Genomic DNA, 16363 nt, shown 5'->3' on the forward strand with positions numbered 1-16363 from the left:
ACTTATATTTTATTTCTAATTTATTTAATTAATTTAGACAGGTTCTATGTTGATGTATTGGCGTTGTATATTTAGATTGAGATTGATGTGGCCTGCAGTCTGAAAAACAGAGTGGCAAAATTTCGGTCCCAATTAGCTGATTCACTATGTTCTTTCCTAATGTACTCCTTCATTTGTCTACAGCGATTGATAACACAGGTGCCAATTACGGATTATGTTACACGTAACCTTTGTATCCAAAGTTTTGTACACGTGTGGCTTGAATCCAAATGTCTGATGATGTGGTTCATTTCTCTGCTGCAGCTGCAGTAGGAAACTCCCATTGCAGAATGGATGTCCGATGAAGTCCTCACATGCTGAGTGTTTGAGATGAGAAAAATATTTCAGTGTTTCCCTGTTTTGGCTGCCAAAAGGAGCACATTTATAGAAGCGTGTAGCTGCTACTGTACGCAAAGTGTCGAGACCGCTTCCTGTGACTTAGTTTAGCACTTCATAAAAACTGTCTTAAAAATTATCTTCTATTTGTTGTCAACATTTAGTGTGTGTTTCAAAGACGAAAGCTGTACGGGGACAATTTTTTTACAACAGGACTGTATCAACAGTGCCACCAGTAAAATAGACTTTGAACAACTGCGTATTACATACACTTTTTATCCACCAACAGCGATGAATACTATAAATGGTATCATAAGCTTCAGGGAATATCGTTATATGGTGGTATGAAGAACAGTTTTACATAGGAATTACGTCGCTATCCTTTTGTCGCTTCGGTTCTGCAAGCTCATGTACGCATTGCTTGCTACCTTCCGCTTTGGCATCTGCTACCCATAGTACGTGTACGCGGCATGCGTTCCTTCTTCCTAATCACTCCAGCCAATTCATCAAGTGTAGTGTTGAATACGCGCGTGCACACACAAAAGTCACATTTTCAAGCAATTTAACACTAAATCAGTAATCATATGAATCAATTCACATCCTCAGATGAAGCATGCTTCCTAAGGAAAAGTATTGGTGACCCATACGGAAGGACAAAAGTACCATCATCAATACATAAGACAATTTAATTCTCAGATGTAAGCATTTCACAAGTATAAATGGTTCCCCCTAAGCATAGTTCGAAGAGGTCCAAAACAAAGTAAGAGACACCATAACAATAAAAATAATACCGTGCCCAAGTAGTTTGTAACTCATAGGAGGTCGTACTTAGGGAAGCATCTCCTCTGGCAAGACCTTCAGACATAATATCATAGACAGAAAATATGTGTAACACTAAGATAATCAATCAGCTGATCACTCTGTATAAGAAACTCAGTCATATAAACATCATCAACACAAGCTGATCAATATTCATCACTGTATCACCACCAAACCACACACACACATACACACAGGTTGAAACGCTGATACACTAAATTTGTACGCATCAAAATAAACAAAAACTGCGAGAAGAAAAAATATCGATTAAAGTTATTCAATTTAGCACCCACCAAATTTTTACCAAGACTACCATACCTGGGGTCGAAGGACTATGTTCACTCACCAATAGAGAGGGATACTGAAGCAAAAATTTCCACATCGTTACTGATGTCCTGGATAAAACAATTTACTCTTACATTCTCAAATCCATTGTTCAATAATTCCTGTGGTGGCAATACTTTATCCTTCTTCAATTGCTCTACATCTACTCAGAGTACGCAAAATGCAGGTTCACTCTGCAAAATACATATCATTTTTCTTACTTCCAGACCTTCATTTGCACGCTAGCTTTGATGCTTGTTGAAACTAATGTGAGAGAGTTTGACATAATCCTGAGTCCTCTTTTTACATAAACGTTTTGGTGCCTCACATCTGACACCTGAAAAATACGCTAACAAATCGTGACCTGGTCCTCTTCCATTTCAGGTAAAAGCATAATCAAACTTATCTTCAGTTCACCTATAACTAGAAGGGTTGCTGATGGCAGCAAGATTCTATATCTTCATCCCTTCATTATCTCAGACTATAAAATTTTTCTCACTAATCACCCAACTTGAACCAAGAGCCGCAACGAAATATATTACCCGACACAACATTCATTCGGTTGAAAACCAACAATATTCTCATTCTCCTTATTAATACACAATCCAACACACAGAACTACGTCAACATACCAACCTCTGGAATTCACCTCAAGTATCCTCATATGCACAGGGTTCAGCACAGCCACAAACGAAGTAATTACATTATCTACCTCAAACACTTATCGTTCACTACTATAGTCTACTGACATCATTAATTATCACATAGAATCGCCTTTGCAAGAAACAGCACAACTACTGATATGATTCAATAATAATCATTCCCTGACAACCTATAACGGTTCGCATCCTGAAGCACAGCCAATTTACTTTCATTAATCATAGATATACACAAATCCACTAATTCATTCATTTTTCACAGGATGTTCCTGAATATATGGCATCAATTTAGTCTCATTTTTTATGGCCAGTTCCATCTTGCTGAATACTGACCGATACTCACTTTCGTCTCAACCTCACCCCACATAATATTCACAGTCATCCTCACAGTTCATTCATAATAATTCAGTAACGATGACACTGGGAACCCATCGTTCCAACCACATGCACAAAACCCAAATTCACTCATAAAAAAACGAAGGTAAAAGATCACGATCTATCAGACCAACTACCGTCCATTCAGAATAAAAAATTGTAGATTTCACAACAACAATCTATGCCCATGCACCATTTACACTGAGCAACAAAAGTCACTTCATACCAAAATATTCGCTCATAACCACATGTCATAATTCATCATCCACAAAAATTGAAAATCATCATATTTATGACTTTAACACAACATCCAGCATTCACAAACTTCTATTGCCAATACAATATACTAGTCACTAAATTTCAAGTGATACATAACAAAGATATTCTTCCGTGTTACTCAGCAGAGCTCCCACAATACCCACACAAAGGCAGTGCCATAATGCCAAAAACAAGCACACAAGAGACATCATGCAGTAAATTGTCGACGTAAATTTCTAGAATTTGCGTCTGAAGAGTCCAGTGACTGGTCTCAAAAAATAAAGAAAACGCTAAACCTTGACTGGCATTCAAATAAATCACCATTAGCTACAATAAATTTCTGTCGTTCTTTGTAAAGCTGCTGGAAACTATCACCAAACTTTTCTTATTGAATCGCTCTAAGCACCATGGTCACGCATTGTTCGATTTTCACATAATTACGGTAGATAATACCAGATTCAGTAGCCAAGCGACAGTCGATGGTATTGTGCTCGTCCTCCCTGTTTTCCAAAATAAGTCGTCTAATAAAATCCAAGATTAAGATAGTTTTGACCGTCTTTTCTATCACGGAAATGACTTGGATATCCCATAATGCGTGATCATCTTGATTCGAGAAATTCAACAAGGTGTGTTTAGTGACAGTGTCCTAAAGCTTAACAATCTATTTCAGAAGTGTGTTGCAGATAATGGTAATTACTCTGAAGGCTAATAATGATATTTTGCTTGTACCTCTTGTTGCCTTTATTTCCTGGGACCATATACCAAATTTCCTGTCGCCCTTGTATCTGAGAGGCATTCCATATATAACGTCACACATGTGTATGAAACAATGGTGGCTGTCTCAAAGGAAACCACCTTGCCAAAGCAATAAAGATCAATAAAAGAAAATACACAAAATACATAGGAAACTACATTCAAAATCAGTATGTGACGGTCAGCGGAAAGGAATGGGGCTGCAAATACTTCTGCTTGCATGCTCTCGTCGTCTAATTCGGGGACGATGCACGCTTTCTACCGCTACACACGTGCGTTTAACATGTGTTAATGCATAAATAAAATACTCTTGATGCTGCTGACTGACAAGTGCAAGTGTTAACCAGCGTACACTCTAGGAGGCTGAACTCGAATGACAAATCGAAAGCGTGTCGAAAGTTTTTTAAAATTCACAAGCTTTTATTCACAACTAAATACAGTTCACTGGTAGTATCTTCCTAACAGTTACGTCCGGTTTTAATTATTGCTCGTGCGGTACTGAAAACTCTATAAATTTTAATAGCAGCTTGAATGCTGAAGAACAGCGATTGATGTTTAGCAAATTGATCAGTTCGCTAAAACACAGCCCAATCCCAATGATCTAAGGTTCGCTCGACTCTAGCGTGAACAATTATTTTCAGTTTTAACACTTCCTCCAAATAAAAAATATTAAAAATGTACTAAATGTCACACGGATTTAATCTTCCGCACTCCAACTCCTTCACGCAGCATCTCGAATCGGACCCTTTCCAATGGCTTGTTTAGTAGATCAGCTCGTTGATATGTCCCCTCAACATGTTCTAATCCAAGATCCCCATTCAAAAATCTCTCTCTGAAGTGAAAGTAGCGGTGTTCAATGTGCTTCGACTTTGGATTATTAGACAACTTCATTGTACTTGCATTGTCAACATAGAATGTGGGAGGCGTCACTTGTTTGGATGTTGCAATCAGTTCATACAGCAAACTTTTCAGCCAGAGCAATTTCTTTTGCTCCTTCACTGGCTAGTATTAGTTCTGCTTCCATAATGGATGTTGCCACTGTCTTTTGTAATTGACTGGTCCATGATAAATCCACATCAGAGAGTATTAGGACAACATCTGTTCTTTAACGCCTTGTGTCCTGGTCACCAGCATAGTCAGCACCACTGGAGACTTGTTCTTGTAAATACACTCCTGGAAATGGAAAAAAGAACACATTGACACCGGTGTGTCAGACCCACCATACTTCCTCCGGACACTGCGAGAGGGCTGTACAAGCAATGATCACACGCACGGCACAGCGGACACACCAGGAACCGCGGTGTTGGCCGTCGAATGGCGCTAGCTGCGCAGCATTTGTGCACCGCCGCCGTCAGTGTCAGCCAGTTTGCCGTGGCATACGGAGCTCCATCGCAGTCTTTAACACTGGTAGCATGCCGCGACAGCGTGGACGTGAACCGTATGTGCAGTTGACGGACTTTGAGCGAGGGCGTATAGTGGGCATGCGGGAGGCCGGGTGGACGTACCGCCGAATTGCTCAACACGTGGGGCGTGAGGTCTCCACAGTACATCGATGTTGTCGCCAGTGGTCGGCGGAAGGTGCACGTGCCCGTCGACCTGGGACCGGACCGCAGCGACGCACGGATGCACGCCAAGACCGTAGGATCCTACGCAGTGCCGTAGGGGACCGCACCGCCACTTCCCAGCAAATTAGGGACACTGTTGCTCCTGGGGTATCGGCGAGGACCATTCGCAACCGTCTCCATGAAGCTGGGCTACGGTCCCGCACACCGTTAGGCCGTCTTCCGCTCACGCCCCAACATCGTGCAGCCAGCCTCCAGTGGTGTCGCGACAGGCGTGAATGGAGGGACGAATGGAGACGTGTCGTCTTCAGCGATGAGAGTCGCTTCTGCCTTGGTGCCAATGATGGTCGTATGCGTGTTTGGCGCCGTGCAGGTGAGCGCCACAATCAGGACTGCATACGACCGAGGCACACAGGGCCAACACCCGGCATCATGGTGTGGGGAGCGATCTCCTACACTGGCCGTACACCACTGGTGATCGTCGAGGGGACACTGAATAGTGCACGGTACATCCAAACCGTCATCGAACCCATCGTTCTACCATTCCTAGACCGGCAAGGGAAATTGCTGTTCCAACAGGACAATGCACGTCCGCATGTATCCCGTGCCACCCAACGTGCTCTAGAAGGTGTAAGTCAACTACCCTGGCCAACAAGGTCTCCGGATCTGTCCCCCATTGAGCATGTTTGGGACTGGATGAAGCGTCGTCTCACGCGGTCTGCACGTCCACCACGAACGCTGGTCCAACTGAGGCGCCAGGTGGAAATGGCATGGCAAGCCGTTCCACAGGACTACATCCAGCATCTCTACGATCGTCTCCATGGGAGAATAGCAGCCTGCATTGCTGCGAAAGGTGGATATACATTGTACTAGTGCCGACATTGTGCATGCTCTGTTGCCTGTGTCTATGTGCCTGTGGTTCTGTCAGTGTGATCATGTGATGTATCTGACCCCAGGAATGTGTCAATAAAGTTTCCCCTTCCTGGGACAATGAATTCACGGTGTTCTTATTTCAATTTCCAGGAGTGTAATTCCACAAGTCATCGTATTCACCAGGTATCTAAAAAATTCTTTTCACTCGATTCCAGTCTTCAACTGTAGAATCTTCCATGGTTCTAGCCGCTTTGTTCACTGCAAAAGCAATATCCGAACGGGAGACTGTAGTCAAATACCTCAGACATCCCACCGCTTCACGGTAAGGAACTTTGGCTGTGATCTTCTCCTTGGCATCACTTTCCTCACGTCCTACTGGAGTAGAAACTCCATTAACTGCAACTATTCCAAATCTTTTCAGAATTTCCATTGTACACTCCTCTTTATTAATTGCTATTGACCCCTCTTCATTTTTCTGTATCTTCATACCTAAAAAGTTGTTGAGAGATCCTTTATTTGTATGAAACTCCAACTTCAATATTTCCATTAACTCTTCAATATCTGCTTTATTACTGCCCACAACTAAACCGCCATCAACATAGATTGCAACATATAAACAATTTTTGTTGCTCCGACGGTGGAAGAGACACGTATCAGGCCTACTGTTTTCAAATACAGCTTTTTCATGAAGTCTATTAAATGCTTGTTCCAACAACGTGGTGCCTGCTTGAGACCATACAGACTTTCCTTCAGTAAACATACACGTCCAGTATCATCTTCAAAACCTTCCCGTTGTTCCATGTATACATCTTTTAGTACACCTTTGAGAAAAGCTGTTTTGATGTCAAACTGGCCGAGTTTCATTTTCTGTGCAGCAGCTATTGCCAACAGGGTTCGAATCGTATCATAACGTGCAACAGGGCTGAATGTTTCTTCATAGTCAATTCCCTGTCTTTGTACATGTCCTTTGGCCACAAGTCGACCCTTGAAACGTACATTCCCATATCCTGCTGTTTTCTTAGGCAAGGCCCAACGATTCGGCAAAATCTGTGCACCACTTGGGCGTTCGACAAATACCCAGCTATTATTCTCTTTGAGGGACTTCAATTCTTCATGAATAGCCTCCAGCCACTGAATTTTATTGCTAGACTGCAAAGCTTCATTATAAAAGCATAGATCCTTATCTCCAATTATAGGGATTCCTGCCATGTACACATAATCTCCACTGGTCGTCCATTCTGGTATTTTCTTCTCACGTTTGCTTCTTCGCTTCTCACTTAAACCTTTACTTCCTATGAAACTTGACGTTGTGTGTAAATCTTCTTCCTTCTCACTTAATCATTCTGTGCTTTTGTTATGATTGACATTTGCTGAATCCTTTTCCTCATCAGACGTGTCATTAGGTCCACTTTATCTAATGGTCTCATCCTGAGCAACTTCAAACTCAGTAACATTGGTCTCCAGATTGCATACAACTTCAGCCTTGAATTTCACATCATGACTTAGCACAATCTTCCCCTGAGATGGAATCCAGACCCTGAAGCCATCTCAGTCATTCACATATCCAACCAGATGTCCATACACGGCCTTGTCGTCAAACTTTGTGCGAAAATTCTTGTTTACATGCACATAACACTCTGTTCCAGAGATTCTCAGGTGATTCAGGTTGCCCACTGGTCGTCCAAACCACAGTTCATATGAGGGTTTGTTTTCAACAGAGGACTTCCCAGTGCAATTCATAAGGTATGTAGCAGTCCTGCATACTACTGCCCATAGTTCGTTTGGAAGTTTACTAGAGTTCAACATAGAACTTGCACATTCAACAATAGTTCGGTTTTCTATTTAGGCAACATCATTTTGCTGTGGTGTGTAAGGTGGGGTGATGCAGTGCTCGATGCCTCTGTTTGTCAGCAATTCCGGGACCTTCTTGTTGTCAAACTCTTTTCCTCCATCACACCTGAACTGTTTAACAATATGACCATTTGTCTTAATGTCATTCTAGAACTGTTCCAAGACAGCGCTGACTTCACTCTTCTGCTTCAGGAAGAAAATTTTTCGAAATTTTCTAGTGTCATCTATAAAACATACGTAGTAACTAGCTTTTCCTAGAGATTCTATAGTCATAGGTCCATTTACATCAGCATGGATTTGTTCACCAGTAACCATTGGTCTATTCATTCGAGCCCTGAATGGCAATCTATGCATTTTACCCAGTGCACATCCATCATAAAAATCTTCTTTACACCCTTCCACATTCATGTTCATCTGTTTGAATACACTTTTCACATGTCGTTTGTGTTGGTGGCCAGATCTATCACGGTAAATTTGCAGCGTATCTGATGATGTCACCAAGTTCACTTGAACTGGTTGGAACTGTTTAAATACGTGAATGTCAAGAACATAGAGATAATGATTGACATGACCAGTCATCATTGTTTCACCAGTCACTTTGTCTTCAGTGTGGACACTTTTGTCATTACGTCTTGTGCAGAAACCTTTTCGTGCAGCTGCTTTTACAGAAAACAAGTGAGCACCTGCTTCAGGAACATAAAGCGCTTCTCTCAGTTCAGCATTCTTTGTGGAATTATTCAACTGAATCTGAATTTTCACAGTTCACAGTCCATGAGCCAGCATGCTTACACCTGTCTTCCCAGTTGAAATCTTTTCAGGAACAGCAAATTTTGTATAAGACACAAAATATTTTTTATTTGCAGTGATGTGATTTGTGGCACCACTATCGGAATACCTACTGTCGACTTCAAAACTGTTCTTCACTCAAGCACCAAAAACATGTGCTAAAAATCTGACATTCTTTTCAGACTGATTGATGCGAATGTCTTTATCTGACTTTTTCACTGAACACTCTGCTGCCCAATTCCCTACCTACCCACATTTATGACATGGAAATTTTCGTTTTGCACGTTCCTCATTCTTTTTCGATTTTTCACTATCGTCACATTTATTTCGCTGAATTTTCTTCTTAGGACTACTGCGTACAACAAACGCAGCTGATTCAACCGCATTTTGATCACGCACTTCAATGGTGCACAATTTTTCAATCAGAAGATTCACACTTTTATTTTCGGACGGAATTGTGTCCCATAAGTCTTTAAAGTCGCCATATTCTTTGCCTAGCGTGGATAAAATTCGGCCATTTAAGATTCTTTCAGACAAAACATTTTCTTCATGCTTCTGTAGTTCGTCGTTCAGGTCCACAAAAAGCTTCGGCAATTTCGCGACGTGAGTGCTAATATCCTCTTGGTCGTCACGCTGAACACGAAAAAATGACTCAATGAACATGTTCAGTCGTCGCGCACTGCTATGCTCGAACCGCACACATAATTTGTCCCAAGTTTCACTTGCATGAGTGCATTTTAAAACGAGTTCGGCAACTGACTTCTCTAGTGCACTTGCTAATAAACTAGCCGCTTTTGCATCGTCTTTCACCCACTGGTGATGTGCCGCCCTTTTTTCCACGGTCGCATCTTATCCCACTTCAAGACACTTTTACATACCTGTGACGATGTCTTCAAGTGCATGTGCTCGCAACAGCATCAATATATGCCGCTTCCATTTCGCCCAGTCTTCAGGTGCTTCGAGCTTGCCGGCCGTGGTGGCCGAGCGGTTCTAGGCGCTACAGTCTGGAACCGTGCGACCGCTACGGTCGCAGGTTCGAATCCTGCCTCGGGCATGGATGTGTGTGCTTTCATTAGGTTAGTTAGGTTTAAGTAGTTCTAAGTTCTAGGGCACTGATGACCTCAGAAGTTAAGTCCCATAGTGCTCAGAGCCATTAGAACCATTTCAGCTTTGAGCTTCCAAATTCACGTTATTTGCAATAAATTCACGGGCGAGCGAAAACAAACACTTCACGGATTTTCATGCGCGGTCTGGGCTCATTACTCGTTAAGATTATCTATTTCCGAGAAGCTGACAGTTTCATTACATTCTCGAACACCAACATACATATGAGATTCAGGCGGTGTGTGCAGAAATCTCAATGGACATTTTGGTACGATGTACGGAATCAGTGGTGACTCCTACTCAGAAATGTATTGATGCTGAAGGCCACCAGTTTGAACATTAATCACATTTGCAAAGTACATTTATTTTTCCAATTGGATTTCAAGCTTTGCATTTCCAGAAATTTAACATTGTAGAACGGGAAATAAATTTTTTATGACGTTTCAAAGTGTGTATACATTTTGTTGACGCACCCTGTATAAAAGACTGAGAGGAAAAACATAGCTTTTACACAGCACAGATTCAACTTGTCTTACATGCCAAAGAAATAAAGCATCAAAGATATGACCAACTTCGCAATTTTTATTTCCAATTTTAATAAGTTTCCACAAAATATTCAAAGTCCCAACTAGTTTAAACACAGTTAAAAGTCCAGTTTCACTGTTTCAGAATCAATCACGTAAACGTGGTGAAAATACACTCCTGGAAATGGAAAAAAGAACACATTGACACCGGTGTGTCAGACCCACCATACTTGCTCCGGACACTGCGAGAGGGCTGTACAAGCAATGATCACACGCACGGCACAGCGGACACACCAGGAACCGCGGTGTTGGCCGTCGAATGGCGCTAGCTGTGCAGCATTTGTGCACCGCCGCCGTCAGTGTCAGCCAGTTTGCCGTGGCATACGGAGCTCCATCGCAGTCTTTAACACTGGTAGCATGCCGCGACAGCGTGGACGTGAACCGTATGTGCAGTTGACGGACTTTGAGCGAGGGCGTATAGTGGGCATGCGGGAGGCCGGGTGGACGTACCGCCGAATTGCTCAACACGTGGGGCGTGAGGTCTCCACAGTACATCGATGTTGTCGCCAGTGGTCGGCGGAAGGTGCACGTGCCCGTCGACCTGGGACCGGACCGCAGCGACGCACGGATGCACGCCAAGACCGTAGGATCCTACGCAGTGCCGTAGGGGACCGCACCGCCACTTCCCAGCAAATTAGGGACACTGTTGCTCCTGGGGTATCGGCGAGGACCATTCGCAACCGTCTCCATGAAGCTGGGCTACGGTCCCAAACACCGTTAGGCCGTCTTCCGCTCACGCCCCAACATCGTGCAGCCCGCCTCCAGTGGTGTCGCGACAGGCGTGAATGGAGGGACGAATGGAGACGTGTCGTCTTCAGCGATGAGAGTCGCTTCTGCCTTGGTGCCAATGATGGTCGTATGCGTGTTTGGCACCGTGCAGGTGAGCGCCACAATCAGGAATGCATACGACCGAGGCACACAGGGCCAACACCCGGCATCATGGTGTGGGGAGCGATCTCCTACACTGGCCGTACACCACTGGTGATCGTCGAGGGGACACTGAATAGTGCACGGTACATCCAAACCGTCATCGAACCCATCGTTCTACCATTCCTAGACCGGGAAGGGAACTTGCTGTTCCAACAGGGCAATGCACGTCCGCATGTATCCCGTGCCACCCAACGTGCTCTAGAAGGTGTAAGTCAACTACCCTGGCCAGCAAGATCTCCGGATCTGTCCCCCATTGAGCATGTTTGGGACTGGATGAAGCGTCGTCTCACGCGGTCTGCACGTCCAGCACGAACGCTGGTCCAACTGAGGCGCCAGGTGGAAATGGCATGGCAAGCCGTTCCACAGGACTACATCCAGCATCTCTACGATCGTCTCCATGGGAGAATAGCAGCCTGCATTGCTGCGAAAGGTGGATATACACTGTACTAGTGCCGACATTGTGCATGCTCTGTTGCCTGTGTCTATGTGCCTGTGGTTCTGTCAGTGTGATCATGTGATGTATCTGACCCCAGGAATATGTCAATAAAGTTTCCCCTTCCTGGGACAATGAATTCACGGTGTTCTTACTTCAATTTCCAGGAGTGTAATTGGAGTCTAACCTGACCGGATCAGAAACTAAGTCCCGTTGGTATCCCAAAACACAGTTCGGAAAGCTCAAAAATAAACAGAGTCCCATAGCAGCGCTTCAGCTGTTAAATGTGGCGGCACTCTAATGGAAACAGAATCCCACAGCTACGATTTTGCAGCTAAGTCACGTTTGCTCACAAAAACAATCACAAAAAGACACAACGCGTGGAAAGCACAAGTTCCTACTATGTTACACACCGAAAATGTTTGGAAATATCCTAAGTCTGGATTCTTCGTTCTTCCGTTTGTGCGCATACGCGAAATTCGCTTAAGTTAAACACTTCAGAAATGGCAAAAACTATCAGTAAGGTGTCGCGCCGAGCAACGCAGGTCCGGCGTCGGCAAAAGCTCTCAGAACTCTGTCCAGCAGCTTTGTGTCAGCTCCGCTTAAATATCCTCGATCTGAAATTCCCCAAGCCAAGTCATGTTATTAATTTCTACTGATCATCATTTCTTTGCATAACTTTTTACACAGAAGAGCGATCTTAATTCTTCTTGCACCATTAAATGAACGTTCAGATTCCCATAAAAAAACATCTGTTACACAAATATGTATCTGTGTAGTTACGCCAGAATTAATGTTTTAATGTTCTGCAATTATCTTTTCAGAGCGCGAAAATAGTTTTTGTTCATTTGCGCCACTAAATAGCATTACCGTTCTACATAAGGCACCACTTTCCATACGGATTTTAATCGCTCTTTCTCATGCGCTGATCAGAATTAACGTATATAGAAAGGTTAAACAAATATCGGCAAAATTATGCAACAATATTAATAAACAAAGACAACATAACAGAATTATTTAAAATACCACCAACTGAAATGTGTATAACGACACCCGCTATCCTACACTTCCTTGTTGTTCGAGTATCTGCCCTGTGTTATTTGTTTTAATTAATTATTAGCAGACAATTTATAAAACTACTGTTTTGCCAGTGAAATATTAAAGCTACAATTTATACATGTATGTCAATCGTCGTGTTTCGACGAAATCTAGAAAATGAGAGCTCGCTGTACTCTGTACCTGCACTGGTTGAAAGTTATAAACTATGCAGTAAATTGCACATGCTGCAAGTTTGTTTATGTAATATCTTTTGATGTAAAATTCTTATAAATCGTATCAGCGTCTCGGCTGATTCGTCTCAAACTCATCTTTCATTTGCCGTTTCACACTTTGTCGTACTCACTAGCGTTTGCGTGTAATCTACGCAAACGTGGATAAAGCGTTGTCTTAAAGCCGTGAGCTAGAATGGGGTAAAACCGCGTGACGTCACGTAACCGCCAGCAGTTGGAAATGGGAACGTCCACGTGAGCGATTTGCCGCTGACCTCTCACTCGCTGTCGACTTCCAACCCGTCCTTGCCCGCTGCCTGACTGAGTCGGCCTCACCTGTCGCCGTACGCACGCCCTTCTCTCTCCAGGTGACAACAAATAGCTGTCATGTCACAAGTAGCGTGATCTAACCATCATTTAACGAGCACTATGCATCTTCACTCGATGTGTACTATACATAAAGTATTCACATCATCCGCTTCAGACACTAATCATTACACACAATCAAACTTTACAGGACAGAGCACAACTAACGATCACATTCTACAGTATTCATTCCTGACAACTTCTAGTGGTTCATAACCAGAAGCATTATCTATTTACTTTCAGTAACCACATATATACTCAAATTCATTAATTCATTAATTTAGTGGCACAACATGAGTAATTAATTCACCGAATGCAGCATTGTTGCCTAATTCTTCCAGACGATACTGTCATAAAAGATAACGTACACCCTCGTTTATTAAAACGAGGGTAGCTGCCCTGTTGCTTCCACATACAGCTACTCAAATAAAACACAAAAATGAACAATGGTATTCCCTCCTGATCACAATGCGTCAAATATACACGGCTGTAAAACCCTACCACACTGGGCCTTGATTTATCTTCAGTGTGAAACACCTAATTTTAGTAACTTATTCGCTTCCAGTTGAGCTCGATACCATTCAGTGAAAATAATACATCAAGAATCTCAAGCAATCTGTCTGGTGAATCATCCATACTTATATCACCACGTTTCAACTGTATCACTACAGCTTCGCTGCTCTCTGTATGTTCACTACAAACAACTGTCCACGGCAGTGGACACATATTATGCCTTATTAATAACGTTGCACCTATTTGCATTTCAACACATGTTATCATTACACTAACCAGATCAGATTCACTTCTTACCACAAACTGACCCGTGACAGTCCTGGCTACACTCGCCATTGTGTGATCTTACGAACTGTTCCCTTGTTTCTGACCAATTACACCTGAAAAACACTCCTGTTACCCACTGTCACTAGCTCCAACTTTTGAACAGCTGATTCATGATCCATCGCTTGTTCTGAGATCAGGTTTGAATTTTCAGCACTCACAACTACTATTATTTACTTTAAGCCATCTCCTTCTTGGTGAGGCACCTCTAATACATTAATATAATACACCTCTGATACCATAATGTCCTTTACCAAAGTTTGCATCTATCTTTTCCTCAACCTTTGACAATCTCTCATTTAACTCTTTGCCTGATTCCTTCCTTCTCCTGTTAACCTCCATTTGAGCCTCTTTCAACATTAATAATCACATTCATTTCTCCGATTTCCCAACATAAACACGAATTGTACCACCTGAAATCCGCTCAGCAGTAAACACTAACTGAGCAACTGAGAAACTCAGCTCACCTACCTTCCTTACTATCTGCTTACTTCCTACTCTACCGTCTCGTATATGTTCAAATGGTTCAAATGGCTCTGAGCACTATGGGACTTAACATCTGTGGTCATCAGTCCCCTAGAACTTAGAACTACTTAAACCTAACTAACCTAATGACATCACACACATCCATGCCCGAGGCAGGATTTGAACCTGCGACCGTAGCGGTCACGCGGTGCCAGACTGAAGCGCCTAGAACCGCACGGCCACACCGGCCGGCCGGTATATGTTCCTCAGCAGTTCTCAAAATATTTTCTAAACCTCCTAATAATGAAGCATTTTTTGAAATCTGATTCTGAATTAGAACAATAGTATCCTGACTAGGTCTTCTTGCTATTCTTTTTGATAAATCTCTTATTCTTTTCAAACTCTTCACTCAAATTTTTAAAATTATTTTCCAAGTGTTTAAATTGTTCATTAACCATTGACTGAAAGCGACCATTGCATCCCTCAATAGTTGCAAATCTACCTTCAACAACAGAAATCTGATAAAATTCATTTTAACCATCAACTGTTTATTTCACTCATTAGTTTACGGTTAAAATGAATTTTATAAAATACTGTACGCTGTTGAACATCACCTTACGGAAACGTTACAAGCTACAGAAACTCGTCTAGCAAATTCAACAAGCAACTTTCCCTTAATTTTGTGTCCAGTTCTAGAAATTCCCCTGTCACTCCATCACTAACAGACTTATGTTTTTGCTCTAGACCCCATATTTGCACTTGTATTGCTCTAGCGTTCCGTTTATCTATGTGTACTCTCTTTCTTGTTTCTAATACTAATTTCTATTGTCTATGGTAAAACTATGTTCAGTTCTGTGCTACTAGCCTTGCACTTTTTATCAATCCCATTTATATTACTCCCTCATTTTCAGATTATGCGTGTTGATTAGCCATGACTGACTTTAAGAATGAAATGACATCAGTACACCTGGAGTAATCCTTAGTGACTGGTCGAAATCCTGTTCCCTCACTTGAGTCTCATTAAATATATTACTAATAGAATCTACAGTTCCACACTGTGAAGCTAATTAGCTGCCACTCACTATAGAAACTGAGGAAACAAGCACTAAAGCATCACAACTATCAGTAGATCAGTTGGCTGAACCACATCAGTAGCAGCTGTATTCTCATTCAAAACTACATTATTGGTTTTGTGAAGTCCTACATGAATAACACTGGTTTCCTTACTTAGAATATTTACATCACTGACTGGAACATACTTCCCTTCACTACTAGTTATAATGACGGAATCATTACATACTACATTATCTCTTCCCTGAGTGGCAGACACTGACAAGGCATCTGAATCAGTAGGTTCTAAATCCTGGTTCCCGTCCTTTCTCTATTTTTCTTGAGCCTAACTCGTTAGAAACTCTCTGGCTGACTGCAGCCCTCTCCATTATGTGCTGACTGACAGTGCTGAAAAGAACCCACCAACAGTTTCAAATACGACCCCTCAAGACACCAGAACGCAGCAAACCCCTGTAAGTCAAGTATTATTTAATAAATTTAGAAAGTGGCCACAAATGCTTCATCTAATCATTCAGAGGCCACTAAATTATTAGAAGAAACGGAAAATCATCACAAAACTCCCTCTCATCATAACTAAGAACGAACAAAATTAAGATTACACGAGAAAGTAGCAGGCACATAGCTGAGAGGATGCCCCTGTAGCGGTAGCAGCAGTAGCAGTTGGCTGATG

This window comes from Schistocerca cancellata, chromosome 4 (genome assembly GCF_023864275.1).
Source record: "Schistocerca cancellata isolate TAMUIC-IGC-003103 chromosome 4, iqSchCanc2.1, whole genome shotgun sequence".
In the NCBI taxonomy this organism is placed as follows: domain Eukaryota; kingdom Metazoa; phylum Arthropoda; class Insecta; order Orthoptera; family Acrididae; genus Schistocerca; species Schistocerca cancellata.